General features: G+C 35.1%; 1 long non-coding RNA gene across 1 annotated transcript; it reads right to left on the bottom strand.

Moving 5' to 3' along the window:
- Positions 1-223: 223 nt before the first annotated feature.
- Positions 224-5967, bottom strand: LOC149783765 (uncharacterized). Its single transcript, XR_016413667.1, has 2 exons — positions 5833-5967; positions 224-795 (listed from the first exon to the last, which is right to left on the bottom strand). It is a non-coding gene; the product is annotated as an uncharacterized LOC149783765 (long non-coding RNA).
- Between the last annotated feature and the right edge of the window lie 6451 nt (positions 5968-12418).

Genomic DNA, 12418 nt, shown 5'->3' with positions numbered 1-12418 from the left:
TCTGAATTCATTATCATTCCAAAATTAATGTTTTTGTCCATGAACATTATTGATGAGCACTTTGTTATTCCAGTGAATAATAATTTTAACTAATAATTCCAAACAAATGAATACCAAACACAATAATAAGAACGATTTTGCTAAAACTATGAATGCAGAAATGTGTAATTTGTCAAGTAAACAACATTATATACAAAGCTAAGACAAAAAGGTAGAACCAGGATAAGGGTCTAAAGTTTATTTCTAGAATATTCTAAGTTGTCAATATGATATGGTCTATTACTAAGCTTATAATAAAAAACATGGGAAACATCAGTTACACGCACTTATCACAGGATAATTCCAATGCCCTTGACTCCAAATAAGATACAAATTTTACTTCCAGTGATAAAGATCCTAATATTTAATCCACACTCATAAAGAAATATCAACTATGTATTATTTGTTTACAAAGTAAACGTTACTGGTCAAGTACACAATGAACTTAAATTTGGACAATGTCAAGTCCAAAAGATAATTATGCTAAGATATAATCATGGAAAAATACAAACAAATACAAATTAAATATACATAACATCACAACTATTGGAGGTGCATCAACTGGAATTATGTTCAACACTACATCAATTTTGATCTGTGTCTCTGCCCTGGTGGTCCTAGGAAATTAATGTTGATCCGATTACATTCACAAATACATGTCTCTTCAGAACTGCTTGCAGTGGCACACAGCAATCTCAACACAATTTGATATAGGTGAAAAAATATTAGCGCTACCGAATTTTGATACAGTTCTGCCTGAAAAGAAAAATCACTGAAAAAATCAAAAATAAGAAACAGTGCATATGTGATTTTAATGACAATAAAATCTGAGTAAAATAATCTTCACTTTCATTGATGCTTAAGCATCCACGGGTAGCACATAGAATACAGCTTGCTTGCGATGTCTATGGGGTTTAAAAGTTGTGACTTGCCACCAGGGCCCCAAAAGGGAAAAGAAGGCATAAATTACTTGGGTACAAAATTACCGTCAGCACCTAAAATTATGCAATCATTTCAAGAAAAGAATCAGAGGTCTCGCTAAGATTTTAAAACTAGGAGATCAGGACTCCCATTTTGGTAAAAATAGAAGTCCCACCATCAAAAGTTGCAGTCCCTTCTCTCCTACAGAATCAACACTGATGTGAGTGCATCTATTTTTAGATGGAGAGGTTTTCGTAGTGTAATCACTCACTTTAATATAGCTTCATTACAACAGTCCACTGAAGGATTGCAAAGTTATGGTTTATTTATTTGTCTACATCCTTGTAGTAATTTTAGGCAATGGTTAAATACTATCTGATTTGCTGTTATTTCCCATATTTTTGCAAATAAGTGTCAAGTCAGAAAACAGCTTAGACATTATATGGCATCTCGTGAATTCCACAACATAGCATTGTCCCATACGTTTCTGACCTACATACTTTGCATTTTAAAGTTAAATCTTTAATAAAATAATACCAAAGCTTTACTTTCAATGATTTGTATATTTTTCTGAAAATATTAGCCCGACGATTTACGAAAACAGACAATCTATAATAAACTGGTACATCCCAAACTTAGCAAAGTCCACCATTATTTCACGTTAGGCCTACTGGTTCATTTACAGTTTCAAACTAATTTTATGATGAAATAGTGTACAAGAGGCAGTTAATATATATCCAGATCACCGATTCTGATCTTAAAACACATGTTTGTATGTTTTATCATCAAAGGATATCATGCTGGAAATTGATAGTTGCTACCTTACGGAAAAGGGTTAATGGTCAATCAGTTATCAAAACTGATGCTTGTGAATGGGCAAGAGTTTGTTTGTTAACATAATTGATATCAAAACTAGGCCTAGCTACTGATGTCTTGATGAGTACATTCTGAATGCAATGTTGTTGTTTTTTAATGACCGGAAAATGGTTATATTCCTTATCTAGGCCATTAATATATATATATATATATATATATATATATATATATATATATATATATATATATATATATATATATATACATGAATACATATATATATTACAAGCAATAAAATCAGGTTTAAGGCACCGCATTTGTTATTTTAGAAACTACGCCATTAGCTTCTTTTACTTTCTTCCAACTGTGTACATTGATAACTAAACAAACATATGAATAGGAAAATAAAATAATATATGAATATAATGCAAGTATTGTCCTTTTGTGCAGTTACAAATGAATGTTTTTAACCACATAAAACCAATTATGTGTGAAACACACTTTATCAGTGGTAAGTGTTAACAAGATTATGTTTAATTGGACTGCAATCAGAAAATATTGCCAAGTATCAACACTTGGAACCTTTTCAGCACAAAAACACACACACACTCATGAAAGAAATCAGAACCACAAAAATAAAAATTGTTTAAGTCATAACAAACAAAATGACAAAAGCAACCTTTGGTGAAAGTTTGTATGTCTGGTACCATAAAGAGTTTAATGTCCAAACTAAAATACGCGTATTGATATTGACTGACAATTACAATCATTAAGCCTTTAACGATTCACCCACTAGTTAGTCAAAAACCATATCCTTGCAAAATGAACTGTCAGTTACAGAAATACTAAGGATAAATTTGACTCAAAGAACTTATTTGTTACTTCATATATTAAATTAGTTAAATTTGAGTGTTCACATGTTCATTGCATTAAAAACAGACAATCAGTGAAAGTAAAAATTCCGATAACACAAATCCCAGAGGTCTCGCTAAGATTTTAAAACCATGAGTCCAGGACTCCTATTTTTTGAAAAACAGGAGTCTCACCAGCAAAAGTTGCAGTCCCCTACCAGAAGCATACCTGAAGTAGCTAAATGTCCAGATGAGTAGAACCAGACAGTGGTTGACAATGAGTTTATTTTATAACTTCTTTACAACACTGACATGTAGCTCTTATTTGTCCATTAGAGTGCGAGTGAATTATATCAGGCCATGGAATGGTCTTATTCTAAGCACTAAGCTAGGCATCACACATAGTGTTCCATGTGAAATATCAGTTCTAGCTGCTTTAGCACTCATTACAATCTTCATCAATTTGCCCGTTAACCACAAAATACTTGTCCAAATTTGCAAACAACATTTTGTCTAACTCTCAACATGTTGATTTCGAGGTCACATGCACTACTTATTTGGCTACACTTGGAAACGAGCACAATAATGAATGCTAAAGTTGTTCATTCGATGTTCTCTTATACACAAGTACATCACTCTGTCTTTCTGCCTCTAAATTCAGTCACTGTCAATATCAGTACATTTTCCCACCATTCAACAGCTAGTCAAGTCTTTGAACTTGCCACCAAGCTATTGGGTCATGTTCTTCATATGTGTTCTTACATTAACATGTACATTTGGGGGGCTTTTCAGCCAATGAATTCGGGGCCCCGAGTGGCCGAGTGGTCTAAAGCGCTGTCCGTCACGGATCACTGCCATCTCACCTCTGTCTGCGTGGGTTCGAGTCTCGGGCTCGACAAATGTGGATATGTGATAAAGCTTGCCGGTAGCTTCTCGTGGGTCAGTGGTTCTTTCCGGGTTTTCCCGGGTTCTTCCTCCACCATTAATACTGGCCACCATGTATAGCCTATATCGTGCTAAAAAATGGCGTTAAACCCTATAACAACAACAACAACAGCCAATGAATTCTATGACTGTAAATAACAGCACAGCTAAAATGATCAAATCAACACATTTTCCCACTCACCAGGTGATTGAAGCAGGACAGGCAAGCCACTGAATTTGACATCCAGCAAATGTATGCATACGGAGGACTCCTGCATAAGTGATTTTTTGTGTCCCAGATTAAAAATGTGCATCCAAATACGCTTGATTAAGCATTTCCGAGACCTCTGAAACCAACACCAATCTTTAAATTTTTCTGAGTGTTCACATGTTCATTGCATTAAAAACAGAAAATCCATCTAAGTCAACAATCCTACAATTATAAATATGAAACCAACACCACTGACTCAACCAGCACATAAGCAAACAACACAAAATGTACAACAATGACAGATAACCCAAATAATCCTAGATCCTTTCTTGGAATAGTCATACATAAGTTCATGAAGATTTTATTTCAATATTTATTACAAAATTTGAAATTTAAGCTTGATGAAGGAGGTTTTCATCAGTAAATTGATATTACTACTTTCTCTTAATTCTTGTGTACTCATGGGTCCATAGATCCTGAAAAGTGTTAGAGGGCTGTGCATTTTTCAAAGCCTACATTTTGGCTCAATAAAGAGTAAGGGGGTTACATACTTTGCTGTATTTAAGCTTTAGGGGGCCTGGGGCATTTCAGCTTTGGGGAAACTGGAGGCATAAATGTGTAAGGGGGCAGATGCTTGGAGGGCCCTTAATGACAAGGATTTCAACCTCGTAAGGTTGAATAAACAGTTCTTCACATACATAACACCTCCACTTCCAGGTTGTGTCATTTGCCCATTTGAAGTTCCATTGAGACTAAACCTTTCATCGCATACTTCACATCAGATGGAATGTTTTCTCATGTGAAATGTTAGATGTCAACTCATATAAAACATTACATACTTTACAGGTTAATGGCTTATCTCAAGTGGGTCTTCCTCATGTGCTGATTCATATATCCACTGGTACTAAATATTTTATCACATATTTCACACTTAAATGATTTTTCTCTGGTATGGATCCTCATGTGCTTATTTAGATATCCATTTAGACTAAACCTTTCATCACACACTTCACATTTAAATGGTTTTTCTCCTGAATGTGTCCTCATGTGCTGATTCCGAGTTCCACTGTGGCTAAATGTTTTATCACACACTTCACACTTAAATGGTTTTTCACCAGTATGTATCCTCACATGTGTATTCAGGTTTCCACCATGTCTAAAACTTTTACCACATATTTCACACTTAAATGGTTTTTCACCAGTATGTGTCCTCATGTGCTCATTCAAAGTTCCACTGAGACTAAACCTTTTATGACATACATCACACTTAAATGGTTTTTCTCCAGTATGTATCCTCATGTGCATAGTAAGATGTCCACTCAACCTAAACATTGTATCACATAATTCACACTTAAATGGTTTTTCTCCTGTATGTATCCTCATGTGCTTTTTCAGACTTCCACTGACACTAAACCTTTGATTACATACTTCACATTTAAATGGTTTTTCTCCAGTATGAATCCTCCTGTGCATAGTAAGATGTCCACTCATCTTAAACATTTCACCACATACTTCACATTTAAATGGTTTTTCTCCAGTATGAGTTCTCAGGTGCTGATTCCGAGCTCCACGGTGGCTAAAGGTTTTATCACACACTTCACACTTAAACGGTTTTTCTCCTGTATGTATCCTCATGTGCTGATTCCTAATTCCACTGCGGCTGAAGGTTTTATCACACACTTCACATTTAAATGGTTTCTGTTTAGTATGTGTGTTCGAGTGCTCTTTCGTAGATACATTGAGACCAATTCCTTCATCACATACTTCAAACTTAAACGATTTTCCTTCAGTAGGTTCCATCATCATCATGTAATTATTCCACAGGTATTCAGTGGTAATGATATTACCCTGCTCAACTAGCACGAGATCACTTAATCTCTAACCGAACACCACAGGCACTTGATTCAGAGGTAAACAAATGTGTACACTCACCAATTAACACAAGGTAACTAACTCTTGTCGGTCACAATCTGACCCGTCGATGATTCCGATCTAATTTTTTGATACTATCTACGTGCTCCGTCACGCACAATGTACACCATTATTAAAAAAAAAAAAGGCACTCCATACCTTACCGTCTCCAAAGGGCCAATTTTGCGAAATGTTTTTCCGTTGATTCGTGTCTTCCGTACACTGGCGACCACTCACCATTGCAAAGATTTACTTGCGGTCTACTTCGGAGTGAATGCGATTTGATCGTGATTGCTTCAGTTCCCTTATTGAATAAGTCTTTGCAAACATCTCTTTCAATTGATACATCTCGGCTTAATCCGGCAAATATGCAATCGGAATATTCACGGTATTTTCCGTAAAGTCGGAATATTCATTGTATTTATTTAAAGTCGTTTCGCTTTTCCGATTGTTACATGTGCTGAAGACTATGTGACTTTGCCGGGAAAATATTTAACAACATTTCTTGACACGGTAATTACACTAAACTTTTTCTTAGCCCTTTCTGAATAGCTAAATAGGTGATCTCTGGTTGCACGTGAAGAAAGATTTTTTTTTGTTTAATTTTTAGATTTATTTAATTAAGTAATCACCCGAATTTCAACTGGCATGTTATCTACAAAATGTTCGAGATTGCTTTGTAAACATTTCTCTTTATGATAAATACTATCAATCTTATATAGGATTTACCCTGTCAAAAAACACTAAATGATTGGTTTGATTCTTATGCAATTATTTGTCACTACTTTGCTTATCCAAGCACAAAATTGAATCTTGTATGGGATTTACACTGTCAAGTAAACAAAAGGATTAACTTGGTTAATTCTTGTGCAACTATTTGTCACTACTTGCACAAAATTGAATCTTATATAGGATTTACAATGTCAAGAAAACTCAAGGGTTAACTTGGTTAGTTCTTGTGTAGTTATTTGTCACTAATTTTGATACCCAGACACAAAACTGAATCTCGTATAGGATTTACACTGTCAAGAAACATAAGGATTAACTGTGTTAATTCTTTGCAATTATACGTCACTAATTTAATATCCATTCACAAAATTTTATTCAAAATGTATACATGTTATGACCTGTAGAGCTAATGGCACTTAACCAACCATGTGAGGTAGGTGATTAGATTTGGTTATATAACAATTTATTCTTTGTAAAGGAAAGCTATTCTATTTTGGTAAACCTCGCTTGTTTAAGCACTGTATTTTTTATTTTTTTTTTTGAATGGAAAATGAATAAAGCACAATTATTTGCTGTTGAAAAAGCTATAGAGAGCCACAAAATCATTTTGTTATGCCAAAGTGGGACATGCAAAAGTTTTGTAGTTAAGGAAATTCAAAAGAAATTGTCTGCAGCAGGTAAAAATGTAAGTGTAACTGGCACAACAGGCATTACATCACTGAATGTGAAATGATGCACAGTGCATTCATGGTCTGGGATTGGTGATGGTAGATATGACAGTGATGAACTATGTAGAAAACTTCTCACGGATGAACATTCTGATTCATATAAATAAAATATTTTGAGAGTAGTCTGTTTGATATTTGATGAAATGTAATGCTTTCACTGAAACGATTTGAATAAATTGAACATTTATGTAGAATGATTAAACATTCAGATTTATATTTTGAAGGTAAACAAATTATTGCAGGTGGGGACTTTTTTCAGCTTCCGACTGTACCTGACCCATTGACATGTGATTCAGGTGAATATTATTTCAAATCCATCATTTTTGCAATGGTATTTGGGCATACAAGTGTCCTTGATGAGGTCATAAGACAAGATGAATTAGATTTCATAAAGACTATCAATGATGATTCAAAAGGAGAAATCCCTGAAGATACCAAAACTTGATACTGAGGCTGCAGAGACAATGCATGCAAACTTATGGAAATGGATGGTGTATCAACGTGTTATCAGTCAATAGACTAGGGTGACAGTAATCGGTGCAATAAGATGTGTGCTCCAAAAGTGTTGCACTTGAAAATTGGCTATCCAGTTACGCTGGTCAAAAGATTAAACTCAGCATTAGTAAATGGTTTACAGGGAAAGGTTGTGGCAATGAAAGAAGACTCTATGACAGTTGATTTTGAAAATAATTGAGGTCAATTGGGATAAGAATTTTACAGTTTACAGTACCATTGATAAAAAAGAGTGTAGCCACAGGTCATCATATTCCACTCATTCTGTCTTTCAGCATTACCATTCACAAGGCACAAGGATTGACTTTACATAGAGTTGAAGTTGATGCATCAAATACTTTTGCACCAGGTCAGTTAGGTGTGGTCCTGAAAGAAACTGAACTTAATTTTAATTTTAATTTTGATCTTTCTCTTTTCTGTGTTCGTTATTTATATATATCCTGCCCATTTAGCGCATTCACCCCGAAGAAGACCGGAAGTTGATCTTTGGAATGGTCGCCTGTGTGTGGAAGACACGAAGCACGGGATAAACTTTTAGCAAAAATGGTCCTTGTGAATCAGTAAGGTTGCTTAAATGGTAATGGATGAAAGATGTGGAGTATCTTCTTTACAGTGATGTACGTTATGAGTGACATAATAGGTAGATAGTATCGGAAAATTAGATCGGAGTCATCGAGGGTCAGATTGTGACCGGCGGGAGTTAGTTACCTTATGTTAATTGGTGAGTGGACACATTAGTGTACCCCAGAATCAAGTGCCTGTGCAGAACACAATTTTATTTCTTCGATGGCGCTATTCTAATGTGTCGACACTATGGGCACATTTAGTCACTCATAACTTAAGCCTCCGGAAAGACGTTCTTCACATCTCCCCCATTTCCATCTAGGTACCTTACTAATTTTGAATGGCCACAATTAAGTAAAAGTAAAGTTGTTCCTTTCCTTAGTGTCTTGTACACAACGTCAAACTATCCACCACTATATTTCCAGTCTTTATGTGGGTGATGCGACAATTGCCCGTTATGGATTCGAGCAGTGACTATCCAAAACTAAGAACGATTCAAATTAAAATTCAATTGAAAATTACTTTTTCTCAGGATCATTTGAAATATATAACTTTGTACAATTTCCAATTAATCTGTTTATATACTATATTTTCCGTGCATCGATGTTATGACCCATAATGATAATAAAGCAAAATAAAAAATTGATTTTATTGATTTCCATATGAGTTATTTATGCTTTTTCTATTTGTAGTTCCATTCGTATAATGAAGACACTTTAACCTTGTTTTGTGTTATGGCGTTCTTTACTTATAACACGTATGTATATCATATTTCCATCGAAAATATGTAAAAACACATTCTAGAATCGCAACTCGTAATCATACTTTTATATGTAAAGTTCTGGCCGAGTCAAGATTTATGATACCGTCGAATCCAGTAAAGCAAAGTAAGCCTAAATGACGGCATTCAATGAATTGCTCTAGAAAATGGCAGAAGTAAATAATTCGTATCAAAATCGCATAAATCAAAGTTTGTTTTGCCTCTCATTATTATTATTATTATTAGAACAATTAGAAATCATAAGATCAGTGTGTACACTAATATATACACCTTAAAACATGTAAATAATTGTGTATTTCGGTTCTTGAGCGTATTTCGGTGTTTCTATTGCAGTAATCGCCCTCGTTCCAGTTGCTGAAACTAAGGTGTTAATGTTCCCTCCGCCATTATAGGGTTGAAATAAAATGTCAACAATACACATCGCATCGGAAATCGACACTAAGATTTTAGTCACAAATTGATTCAGCTGGGATGAGCTTGCTTAGCAATTTTCTTATATCCCCTGGTAGAAGGTAGTCCAGAAATAAATTTTTCCACTATAAACTTACAGTTTGTTTGCATGTCTGTCCTAGTGTTTTGTATAAAAGTGATCATTACGAATTAAATCATCCGATTCCTCGTGCTATGTAGAAGTACATGCACGCGCAACAAAGGATGGTGCAAAGTTTATACTGCAAGTTGAGACTGGGTGCATTTTGTCAGTTTCTTCACCTGTTATCAACCTGTATGCAATAATTTCGTCATAGTTTCTCTGTTGATCTGTTCTGCTTTTGTCAGTTTTCTTGTTCTTATCTTGTTTAACCGCCACTTGTTTCTCAGAAAATTGCGTCCAGCTGGTGTTAGTTTATTTTCGTACCGCAATTTCAGTTTAGGGCACGGTTTGTTTCAGCTGGGATACTGTCAAGGAAATGTTGAATGCAAAAATACGTTTTTTTTTTCCCGGCAAAGCTTTTCTTTTTATGGCTTTTATCTATTCTCATTTTCTTAGTTGTTCGCACGGCATTATATGGAATTTATTTACGGAATCTAACACGTAGGTTCGTATTGCAGTTGTCGGTGTTTTGTACACTGAACTTGTTTCCATAATTACATTTCCTTCGGTTGTTCGAACACCACAAAAAGCCCCATCACTTTTCGTATATTCTCTATTAGTAGCAGTCCTCGCAAGATCAATAAAACAAAGATGTAAACAATAAATCAATAAAGATTTGACTCAAGTACATGTGTATTCTTTCACTCGTATAATGGTTGACGCACCAGGTGAAACAGAATGGCAGCGCCCATGAAAACGTGCTCAGTGCCAAATAAAAGTGTATATACATATAACTTACTACAGATGCAACGAAACGTCCTCAGACACTATATGAAACTAATTTTAAAAAAATGGCCTCTGTGCTGACGTTTTCAGAATTTCTACGATATAAATTATATAAATTGATTTGAGATAATGATGAGGCAAACTTCAGATCAAATCTTGCATCGTTTCGTGTTTTAACTCGTTTCTTTTACTGAAGAAATATTCAAATAAGGACACGCATGGATGAAGAGCAAACCCTGACCACATTGAAAATAGATCGCATATCATACAAATAAAGAACACAATATTAAAAGTTCACGACATCCTTGGAATTTTATAAAATAATTTCCAGCATTCTCAATGGACATGTGAACTATTTAATAATCCCATTTGAAAGTTTACGCATTCATTGTGTGGAATCTGATTTTCCTATAAGGTTCAACTTATATGAAAGGCAAACATATTTTATAATTCTGGAGATGACGCTTCTGTATTGCTGGGTTCATCCTTGCTACAGTCCCTATTTACAGAGTCATGGCCGAGTAGTCCCAGGACAGAAGCGTTTGGTCTGGTCTCAAATGTATCCAGCCCTCAGGAGACATGTACACTATGCAGCACAAAGATCAACGGGGAAATATGATAAATCAGAGAAATGCATATTTTCAGTCATTATCTAACGTACAATCACTAAAATAATAATGATTGCACTACATCAAATTAAAATTTCCAGAAATACGTTAGATAATGACTGAAAATATTTATTTCTCTCATGCATGTTATTTAAGTATAACCATTTGAGCTAATGATACATTGCCGTTGACGTGCGTGCCGCATAGTTTGCATGTTTTAAAAATGAGAGTTGCTTGTATACGATGATTGTGGAGTGAAGAAGACAATGTCTAATTCTTCCATGGAACAGGCTTCCTGAAGTTGAATCGAGTTAATGGTAAGTAAAAACTTACTTTCGTATCTACCACTGTGTTATAATTAAAGAAGAAATGTATCGTATAGTCGCAAACATGGTATATGTAGTTCTTTTCGCCGGTTTTCACCTGAGCGTAAGGTTGTCCTGGCAGGCAGACGCAAACTCCGCATGTTTCGGTGCCCGTAACTTCAATTTGTTGTGCAACGCATAAAAGTCAATGACGGCTTGATGACTAGAAAAATATCTCAGGAGTGAAACAAGCAAATTAGAATACTTTTCATCACCCCTCAACCATCTAGATTTTTAGGTATGTGCATCTGTAGCAGACACACATAAATACGTAAGCCAAGTCGGCAGCTCATTTGCAGCCCAAGTTACGCATTTGATCTCTAATGCTCATCTTACTGTGACAGGCAGTCACCAACAAGCCAACCTGTTTTCAAGCCTAACTATCGTAAACCATATTATAGATTTGGCTTATGTGTGAATTTATAAATGCTAGGCTTGGGATAATTAGGTTCATGCCTTCTACCTTATAAATTGGGGTGTGTGGGGGGTGGGGGTGGGTGTCTAAAAATACGAAACTATCCAGTAAGACCTAAGCATTTGAGGCACGTTTGTGTTGGGCGGTTTATTCTATACGTTTAACCCCCATCGCATGTCTGGTCCATTATTGTCATCGTGCCGTTATTTACATTTTGTTTCTCTTTCCTTTTGGGGCCCTGATGATAAATATTAAAATTTGTTAACTTCTGTAATCTCTAATTCGTATAATGAGTTCCGTTGCGTAGCTGGTCGGTCACAATTAAATGAAAATTATTTGCTTACATTTTTGTGCTGTTATTTAAAATAATTATTCGATTCATTTTTGATGATGTCAATTTATCCCCAGAAACCATATTTAGTTCTTTTTTTTATCAATATTTTTTTGTCCCCCATTGCGTTCCATTTTTCTAGTGTGTATTTTTAGTAATATCGTTCTCATCCAATCCGGTACTTGCGTTGAATTGGTTTAATACGATACTTTCTTATGCATGTTTCGAGCAACAAAAGAAATAAGAAGTGTTTTTGTGTACGTTAGTTTCCAACCCGTAATGATAAATGTGAACATGATTTGAAGAAATGCGCAGTAAGTGCGCGCCTAGGAATACAATTTTGCAAGATAATGCTTTTAAAAAAAAAATGATAAACGTGCTGTTCAGTGGAGA

This window comes from Sinohyriopsis cumingii, chromosome 14 (genome assembly GCF_028554795.1).
Source record: "Sinohyriopsis cumingii isolate HCF-2022 chromosome 14, ASM2855479v2, whole genome shotgun sequence".
NCBI lineage: Eukaryota > Metazoa > Mollusca > Bivalvia > Unionida > Unionidae > Sinohyriopsis > Sinohyriopsis cumingii.
The sequence above is the reverse complement of the archived record's forward strand: the minus strand, read 5'-3'. Positions and strand labels throughout refer to the sequence as shown.